The sequence below is a fragment of the Telopea speciosissima genome, chromosome 6, assembly GCF_018873765.1.
Source record: "Telopea speciosissima isolate NSW1024214 ecotype Mountain lineage chromosome 6, Tspe_v1, whole genome shotgun sequence".
Taxonomy (NCBI): domain Eukaryota; kingdom Viridiplantae; phylum Streptophyta; class Magnoliopsida; order Proteales; family Proteaceae; genus Telopea; species Telopea speciosissima.
The window spans coordinates 16,418,992-16,428,527 of NC_057921.1; the positions used below are offsets into that span (position 1 = coordinate 16,418,992).

The 9,536-nt window shown below is 41.7% G+C and overlaps 1 non-coding gene and 1 pseudogene across 1 annotated transcript; one reads left to right on the top strand and one right to left on the bottom strand.

Annotated features, from left to right (window-relative positions):
* Window positions 1-5,854, bottom strand: LOC122665475 (annotated as a pseudogene).
* Window positions 5,855-8,733: 2,879 nt separating this feature from the next.
* On the top strand, window positions 8,734-8,840 carry LOC122666377. The gene has a single exon (XR_006333570.1). It is a non-coding gene; the product is annotated as a small nucleolar RNA R71 (small nucleolar RNA).
* Window positions 8,841-9,536: the final 696 nt, after the last annotated feature.

Genomic DNA, 9,536 nt, shown 5'->3' on the forward strand with positions numbered 1-9,536 from the left:
CTAACCCCGAATGCGTGGCTGCTCATGTACGGCTTCCACATCTTCTTTGCCAGGATGGGTCGGCCAGCCACTGTCAACCTTTTTGCTCGGCTCTGGTATCTGAGATACTGAGACAATGGGTGGTACTACTTCACCCGCCGAGCACAGAAGTGCTCGAACCTGAATTCCTACAAGTACCTTGTTGGCGTTCTGACCTTCAACAAGCACTGGAAGTCGAGGTTTTTCTTTGGCACCATCCCTGACTGTCCCTTCCAAATCGAGTGGAAGGAGATCAAGCTGAGCTACATCAACAGGGTGTCGCCTCTGAATGAGAACGAGCAGGTCTTGTATGATGAAATGGTTTGGCAGGCACCCTTCGACGTTCAGCAGCTCCAGAACAAGGAGTTCCTCTAGCTGTGGAGGTTGACGCCGGGTAGGAAGTCCGAGCTGAGCCTCCTACTTGTAGTTTTTCTTGTTGTATTTTGACTCTTCCCTTCTTTCCTTGTAGTGGTCGACAACATTCCCCAAATGGATTCGACTCGATTGAGGCCGAGCTAGCTGAGGAGAGGAAGAAGAGAGCAGTGGATTTTGCCGAGCCCAAAGGAAACAGTGGTCGGCCTCGAGGCCGAGAAGACCAAGGATGAGCTGAGCCCCTCCAAGAAGAAGAAGAATAAGAGGGAGAAGGGCGAGCCGAGCCAGCCAAGGGATCCCAAACGCCAAAAACTCTCTTTCAATGTCACCGGTGGGAATCTCCCTGGGGTGTCTTTGAGCTCGGGCGTGGCCTGGCTGGCCCTGGGGAGGGCCTCAGCCAGTAACATACCGATCCGACAGGTATGGCACCTTTTTCACGGCGACTCAGCCCTTACCTCGGCTACTCATGCCAAGGAGTGGCTCGACGCTGGTCGCCTTCCCGCCGACAAGGCCATGCTCGAGGACTTGAGAGACGCTGTTTGAGTTAAAATAAAACCGCAAGCGTACGGGTCAATCGTAGCTACGGGTCGAACACGAGGAGATATACGCCACTCTATTTAACTAACTTAAAAGTAATGCAAAGTGAACCAAATTAAAGTGTTAAATTAAACTAATTAAACTAACGAAAATCAATGCATCCTAACTCATAAGCATCTAACAAAATTAAGGGATTAAATCGGTGTCCTAACACATGAGCATCTAACCTATCAAACTAAAGCGAATTGAAAGGAATAAAAATACAGCCACACATACTAACCATATAAAAAGAAATAAGGGAATAGAAATGCATCCATAAACCACAACCATATAAAATTAAAATAAAAGAAATAGAGGGGGAAGAAGAAGAAGATAGACAGAGATAGAGGAGATGGAGAATGAGATTGAGAGTTTAGATAGTAAAACCTGGATGTGCTTGCATGAATGTAATTGAAAAACTTGAATACTTGAATAAACTTACCATGACCTCCTCTTCTAAATCTTCAAGTCTTGTCATCAACTTAAGAACTTAGACTAGAAGGCTTAAAACCTAAACTAGAATTAAGAAATTACAACCCAATTGAAGACTTAAATTGAAATTAAAGCATAAACTAAACCTATTATAACCATTAACTAAAAATCATAAAAACAAACTAGAACTTAGAAAAGCAAAAAATCACAAATTAGAAGGAGAAGAAGAGAAGAAATTTCACTAAGTGAATGAGCAATTTTTACAAGAGAGGTAGGGGGTATTTATAGGTGGAAGAGAGGAGAAGAGAGAAGATGGAAGTGTAGGAGAAATATTCCCTAAGAAAAGAGAATATTCTCTTCTCTTTCCTCTTTTGCAATGCCTTGAATCCTAAGAAAAAAGAAAAAAATAGAAAGAAGAAGAAGAGAAGATTGTTTACATAGACCTTCTATTTCTAGAAAAATAAACTTCCAATTCTAACAAGTGCTTCCTTTTCTTTGTAGATATCTTCTCCAAGCAATAAAATCAAAGCATCTTTGATTTTTCAACCTTCCATAGATGAGAAAATATAAATCTATCCCAAGTAGAATTCCAGAAGTGCCCTTGAGAAGTTGGAGGAGAGAGAGAGCAAGGGTGATGACTAGGATTCCTTTAAGAATAAATAAAATACCCATTCTGTCCTTCAGAAAACGTGGAGCATGGGGTGCTTATATAGGTCTCACCATTGTGTTCCTTGCGAAAAATCACCCAAAATAGACCCAAATTTCATCCAATTCGGAGTTGGGGAGCCCAAGATATCTCAAGTTGAAGTTGGACTGTCCAGAGCCTTCCAAATAGAATCTTTCGGGTACAGTAAAGTAACTTCTGATAATTGCGTTAAGGCCCCTTAAATCCGAACTTCCGCTTCACTTTGTCCCCGTCCGACTGTCAATAATTATAAATAAACCCCTGTAGACCATTTTCACGCGTCGTTACGGAAACGGCCATAACTTCTTCGTTTCAACTCGGAATTAAGTGTCGTTTGAACCATTGTGAAGCTGACTCGATGGGCTATGCATCCATTTACACTTCTAAAAAGCTTAAAAACATCTCCTTAGCATCATCTCCTCCATTTTCACAATAATTCACCTAAACCCTGAAAAGCACAAGAAAGCACCGAGTAACTCTATCCAATGTGGTAAAATGTATGTTTTATGCCTTAAGATTTCACACATAAATGTGCTCATCAGATTCCCCCACACTTGAACATTACTTGTTCTCAAGTAAAGCAAAAGATAAACTAACCTAGAATGCAAAAAAAAATCCTAACTCACTTTCGTAGGAATCACGGTTGCACTTAGCATGTGCAACAAGCCTTTCAACCCTTAGGTTACCCCTAATGGACGAGTTGTGTCTCGTGAGTGTTTGCAGTGAATATACACCCAAAATTCAATAAATCAAAAAAAATGATGTAAATTTTTCTCATGGCATAAGTAAGATAGGGCACACATTCTCAAAGAAATACTCAACTAAAGATTAAGGAGCCAAAGGTTCCCCCACACTTGAATTTTATCACCCCACATCAATTCAAGTAACAAGCATGCATCAAGGTCAAGGGATCTCCTCATATTTTCTAAACACTACTCACCTTCAAGTAAACCACTCATAGCACTGATGGAACCAAAGACTTAGGCATTGAGTATTTTTTACCATACTTTCTTTTCCAGGCATTAAGGCAAAAGCTTTTTTTTTTTTCTTTCTCAACAACAAACTCTTTTTCTACTCTACTACTGTTCTCTGAATGACATGGTGGAGCATACACCAGACACCCAAATACTTGGTAGCTTTGCTTTTTGCATGTATCCATAAGACATTGAGACATTGATGCAAGAGTTTTTTTTTTTTTTTTTTGAGTTTCGTTCCAAGGAATTTCGATCAAGTCACCCTGCTTCATAAGGCACAGTGCCCTGTCTAGTCCCAAGGAATTCCACTTTTCTTTTTGTTTCTCTCTCTTTTTTCTTTTTTCATTCACTTTCACTTTCATGCCTTGCCACAAACAAATTGGTCTCAACTACTAGCCAAAAGATCAAAGGGGTCCATAAACACATAGAAGAATTTAACCATCACATGAAGTAGCACTCATATTTTCAAACTCAATCCCCATCACCGGATACAAACCAACTACCATCCTTGAAAAGGGATTTTTTTATTATTTCGCATGCTAGGAGGGCACCTAATTCCCTCTCACTCTCGCTTTGCAAATCGAAGAGACTTATGCACATAACCAAAAACTATCGCCACAATCAAAATTCACAAAATTCACAATTAAAGTCCAACACACCCCCCCCACACTTAATTCATGCAGTGTCCTCAATGCATGCAGAAAAGAAAGAATAAGGACAAGGGAGGGGATACATACCAGGATATCAGGGGTCAAGGTAAAGAGGCTCATGGAGATTCATGACCTCTTCTTCAACTGGAGTAGGCATCTCTATGTACGGCTTCAATCTTTGGCCATTGACCTTGAAAGTAGCTCCTGTACTTGGATTGAGGACTTCAACAGCCCCATGAGGATAAATTTTTTGAACAATATAGGGGCCATCCCATCTAGAACGCAGTTTACCTGGAAAGATATGCAAACGAGAATTGTACAACAAAACATTCTGGCCTACCTCAAAAGATTTTCTCAAAATGTGTCTATCATAGAAAGCCTTGGTTTTTTCCTTGTAAATCCGGGCATTCTCATATGCCTCATTCCTAAGCTCTTCCAACTCAGATAGTTGGAGTTTCCTATGGGCACCTGCAGTGCATAGGTCAAAGTTAAGCTTCTTGATAGCCCAAAAGGCCTTGTGCTCAATCTCTACAGGTAAGTGACATACCTTTCCATACACCAGACGGTACGAAGATTGACCAAGATCGATCTTGAAGGCTGTCCTATGGGCCCACAACGCATCTACTAACCGGTTAGACCAATCCTTGCGATTCGGGTTGATGGTTTTCTCAAGAATTTGCTTGATCTGCCTATTTGAAACCTCAACCTGGCCACTGGTCTGGCAATGGTAGGGTGTGGCCAACTTATGGACGACACCATACTTTTTCATGAGGGCCTCAAAAGGCCGATTATAAAAATGCTTGCCCCGATCACTAATGATAGCCCGGGGAGTATCAAAACGGGAGAAGATGTTCTCCTTCAGAAATTTCACAACCACCTTGTGGTCATTGGTCTTACAAGCAACTGCCTCAATCCATTTGGACACATAGTCCACAGCAAGTAATATGTATAGGTTACCAAAAGAGTTAGGAAAAGGCCCCATGAAATCAATACCCCATACATCAAACACCTCAACCACCAGAATTGGGTTGAGGGGCGGGGCATCATATTTCTCTTAGTAAGACGCCCTAAGGATTGGCATGAAGAACATGCCCTGCAATAAGTAAAAGCATCTTTAAACAGACTAGGCCAATAAAATCCACACTGTAAAACTTTGGCGCAGTCTTATTAGGCCCAAAATGGCCTCCACAAGCCTGATCATGGCAAAAAGATAAGACAGATTGTTGCTCATGATCAGGGACACATCTCCGGATTACTTGATCCAGACAAGTCTTAAAAAGATAAGGATCATCCCAAAAGAAATATTTAACTTGTGAAAAGAAATGATTCTTATCTTGGGTGGACCAATGTGCAGGTGTCACACCCGTAACCAGATAATTAACAATGTCAGCAAACCAAGGTTCACTAGACACTGCCATCAGATACTCATCAGGAAAATTCTCGTTGACTGGAGAATCAACAGTCAAGGAATTAGGCAGCCGGGATAGATGGTCTGCAACCAAATTTTCACACCCTTTCTTATCCCTAATTTCAAGATCAAATTCTTGTAACAAAAGAACCCACCTAATGAGGCGAGCCTTGGCATCTTTCTTCTGCACAAGATATTTGATAGCTGCATGGTCAGTATAAACAATCACATGTGATCCAACCAAGTAGGACCTAAACTTCTCTAAAGCAAACACAACAGCTAAAAATTCTTTCTCAGTGGTGGTATAATTAAGCTGTGCATTATTAAGAGTCCTGCTTGCATAATAAATCACATGGGGTAATTTGTTGATACTTTGCCCAAGAACAGCCCCTATAGCAAAATCAGAGGCATCACACATAAGCTCAAATGAAGCTATCCAATTTGGAGCTTGAATAATGGGGGCTGAAGTCAACGCTCTTTTCAATTGCTCAAAACTATCATGACACTTAGAAGAGAAATCAAATGGGCAGTCCTTTGCCAAAAGAGAGGTGAGAGGTCTAGCTATCTGGCTAAAATCCTTGATGAATCTTCTATAAAAACCTGCATGGCCAAGAAAAGATCTAATGTCCTTCACACTCTTAGGTGGTGGTAAATTGGCTATAAGGTCCACCTTAGATCTATCAACCTTGATCCCTTCTTTGGACACAATGTGACCAAGAACTATACCTTGCTTTACCATGAAGTGGCACTTCTCCCAATTCAGGACCAAGTTCTTTTCTATGCATCTTTTAAGAACCAAAGAGAGATGATGCAAGCAATTAGAAAAAGTAGAGCCGTGAATAGAAAAATCATCCATAAACACCTCTAGGAAGTGCTCTACCATATCAGAAAAAATACTCATCATGCACCTTTGGAATGTAGCAGGGGCATTGCAAAGCCCAAAAGGCATACGCCGGTAAGCAAAGGTTCCATAAGGGCATGTGAAAGTAGTCTTGTGTTGGTCCTCTAAAGCAATAGGAATTTGGTTATAGCCTGCATAACCATCAAGAAAACAATAATATTCATGGCCAGCTAGTCTCTCTAACATCTGATCAATAAAAGGCAAGGGGAAGTGGTCCTTCTAAGTTGTCGCATTCAATTTCCTATAGTCAATGCACACTCTCCATCCCGTTTCGATACGGGTTGGAATCAACTCATTATTGGCATTCTCAACTACAGTGACTCCTCCTTTCTTAGGCACAACCTGCACAGGACTCACCCATTGGCTATCAGAAATAGGATAAATGATGCCATGATCCAAGCATTTTAGGATCTCTTTCTTGATTGCCTCTTTCATCACAGGATTAGCCCTCCTTTGGGGTTCCCTAGAAGGTTTGGCACTCTCCATCAGATGTATATGATGTTGAACAATGGAGGGGCTAATACCTTTGATGTCAGATATGGTCCAACCTATGGCTTCCTTATGGTCCTTTAGAAGCTTAATCAACTCTTCTTCCTGAATAGAAGTCAAATCAGAAGCAATAATAATAGGAAGAGTATGATCATGTCCTAAGAAGGCATACTTGAGGTTGGAGGGCAATGCCTTCAACTCTAATGTGGGGGGGCTCAATAATAGAGGATTTGGGAATGGAAGTGGATAGGGGTCCAAGGGGCTCCAAAGGTGGTTGGATGCTCCAGACCTCAGATAAGGGAGTATCATCAACACCCTCCAATTCCTGCATATATTCTTGAAATCCCGAATCAAAATCAATCTCAAAGAATGTATCAATATCATCGAAAAATCCTTGAAGCATATGCACCTCTTCATCCATGTCAGGCTGCTTGCCCAACCTAAACACATTGAAGTCAACAGAAGTATTGCCAAAAGATAATTTCATGAGACCATTCCTGCAATTGATTAAAGCATTACTGGTAGCTAGGAATGGTCTACCCAATATGATTGGAATTTGGTCCTTGAAGTTGGCAGTGGGTTGGGTATCTAAAACAATAAAATCCACAGGAAAAATAAATTCCCCAACCTTCAATAGGACATCCTCAATCATTCCCTTAGGAATTTTAACCGACCGATCTGCAAGTTGAAGAGTAATTTTGGTCGGTTTCAGTTCTCCCAATCCCAGTTGTTGGTAGACATGAAAGGGTAAGAGGTTCACACTTGCACCAAGGTTCAATAAGGCATGATCAATAGTAGTATGGCCTATAGTGCAAGAGATGGTGGGGCTTCCCGGATCCTTATGCTTGGCAGCTACTGGCTGTGAGATTAGAGAACTAATGTTAGCAGCCAAGAATGCCTTTTTGGGCACATTGGTGGTCCGCTTTTGGGTGCATAAGTCTTTGAGGACTTTAGGATAAGCGGGGATCTGGGCAATAGCATCCAACAAGGGGATATTCACCTGAACCTGTTTGAACACATCCAATATCTTCTCCACAGAAGGAGACTTCTTACTAACCAACCTATTTGGGAAAGGAGCAGGTGGGGTATAAATTCTTTCAGGGTCGGTCTTTTTAACTTCCTCAACAGAATCCTCTTTGGTTTCCTCAACCAAATCATTTGGTATATCTTTAGGTTCATCAGACGAACCTGAAATAGTAGGCACTTCAATGGCCTCTTCAGGAGGGGGAGAGTCAACAGGAGTATGAGATGATAAAGACTGAGGTGCACTAGCCTGTTGATACTCACGGCCACTCCTTAAAGTATAAACAACATTTACCTGTCTAGAGGGCCCTTGGTGTTGTTGGCCTTATGCAACATTGGTTGGAGGAGCTTGGATACCTTGCTGAATATGAACTTGATGCCTAGAATTTGGCTCAGGCTGGCTAGGTAACTTCCCTATTTTCCTCTCATGCAGGATTGTGACAAGCTAGGTGAGTTGTTTTTCCATGTTATTGTGGTTTTTCATGAGAAGAACTATCTTGTTGTCCATCTCATTCAATCTTATTGCCTCTCCTGTATTGGTAAACCCTGGGGGTTGCTGATAAGGTGCAAGGAGAGGAGGCCTAGCAGAATTAATAGAAGGTCCTAGATGAGGACAAGGGGGAAAGGGGTTAGAAGACATTCCTTGGCTTTGTGGTGCATAGTTGGGCCTTTGGGCACCAACCTGGCCTTGATGGTTAAAGTTGGATGGGCCTGCTTGGTTCCCTTGATTCCATGAGAAATTGGGGTGATTTCTCCATCCTGGATTGTAAGTATTACTATATGGGTTATTTTGGTAGAGAGCACTTACATTCTCAGTGCTGGAATTGCCCACCAAGGTGTTGGGGCATTCCTCAGAAAGGTGTCCAGGGGTTTGGCACCAACTACATACCGACACATGGTTGACCTGGTTGACCGGATTAACTGGTATAGGCTCTTTAAGAACTATGGACTCCAACCGTTTTATGAGACTGTCAAGTTTGGCCTCCTTGGCTGGCATACCCTCAATGAGATACCCCTTAGTGGTCCTTTCAGCCTCTTGGGAAGATTCCCATTCCCTAGTCTTATCAGCCAAGTTGGTTAAGAATGTCCATGCATCATTCTCCTCAGAAAAAGAAGTAAAGCCTACTGGACATATAGACTCTACAAGTTGCTTGGTCTGATAATCAATACCCTCATAAATAATTTGGCATAGCTGCCACAAGTCAAAACCATGGTGAGGGCATTCTAAGAGGAGGTCCTTGAATCTTTCCATGAATTTAGAAAAGGACTCATGTGGTTTCTGCCTGAACTGAAGGATGTCACTTTTAAGCTTATTGGTCTTGTGAAGAGGGAAGAATTTTCTCAAAAAGACAATGGTGAACTCATCCCATGTATTAATGGAGTTTGTTGGCAGTCCATAGAGCCACTTCTTGGCCTGGTCTTTCGAGGCAAAGGGTATAAACCTAAGCCTAACTGCATCATCAGTCAAATTCTGGACCTTAATTAGAACACAGACCTCCTCAAATTCCCTAAGGAAGAGATATGCATCCTCATTAGCCATCCCATGGAAATGGGGTAGCATGCTGATGAAGTTAGTCTTGAGTTCATAGTTATTCCCTGTAACAACAGGTAGACTAATGCATGAGGGTTGTGCAGCCCTGGTGGGGTAAAACCTATCCTTAAGAGTCTTGGGTTGTTGGTCACCCATGGTCAAAGGTGGTAGAGAAGGTGGTCTTCTAATAAGACGATTACTTGAATCACGAGTCCACACCTTAGCCACCTAAACAAATATGAGGTCTCCTTTGAAAAATTAAAGAAAATAAATAAATAAATAAATAAAAGATTTAAGGAAAAAAATACTAAAAATAAGAGGGAGCCCAAGGTAGATAGTGCATCTATCCCTCAAAAATCGAAACAATGGTTCCAAAGCTGTAAGGATGCCATATAGGTTGACAGCAAGGGAACCCGTATAGCCTTCTATAGCCACCTATGTGTGACTTTAATATGGATTCTGATGTAGAATGGAGGT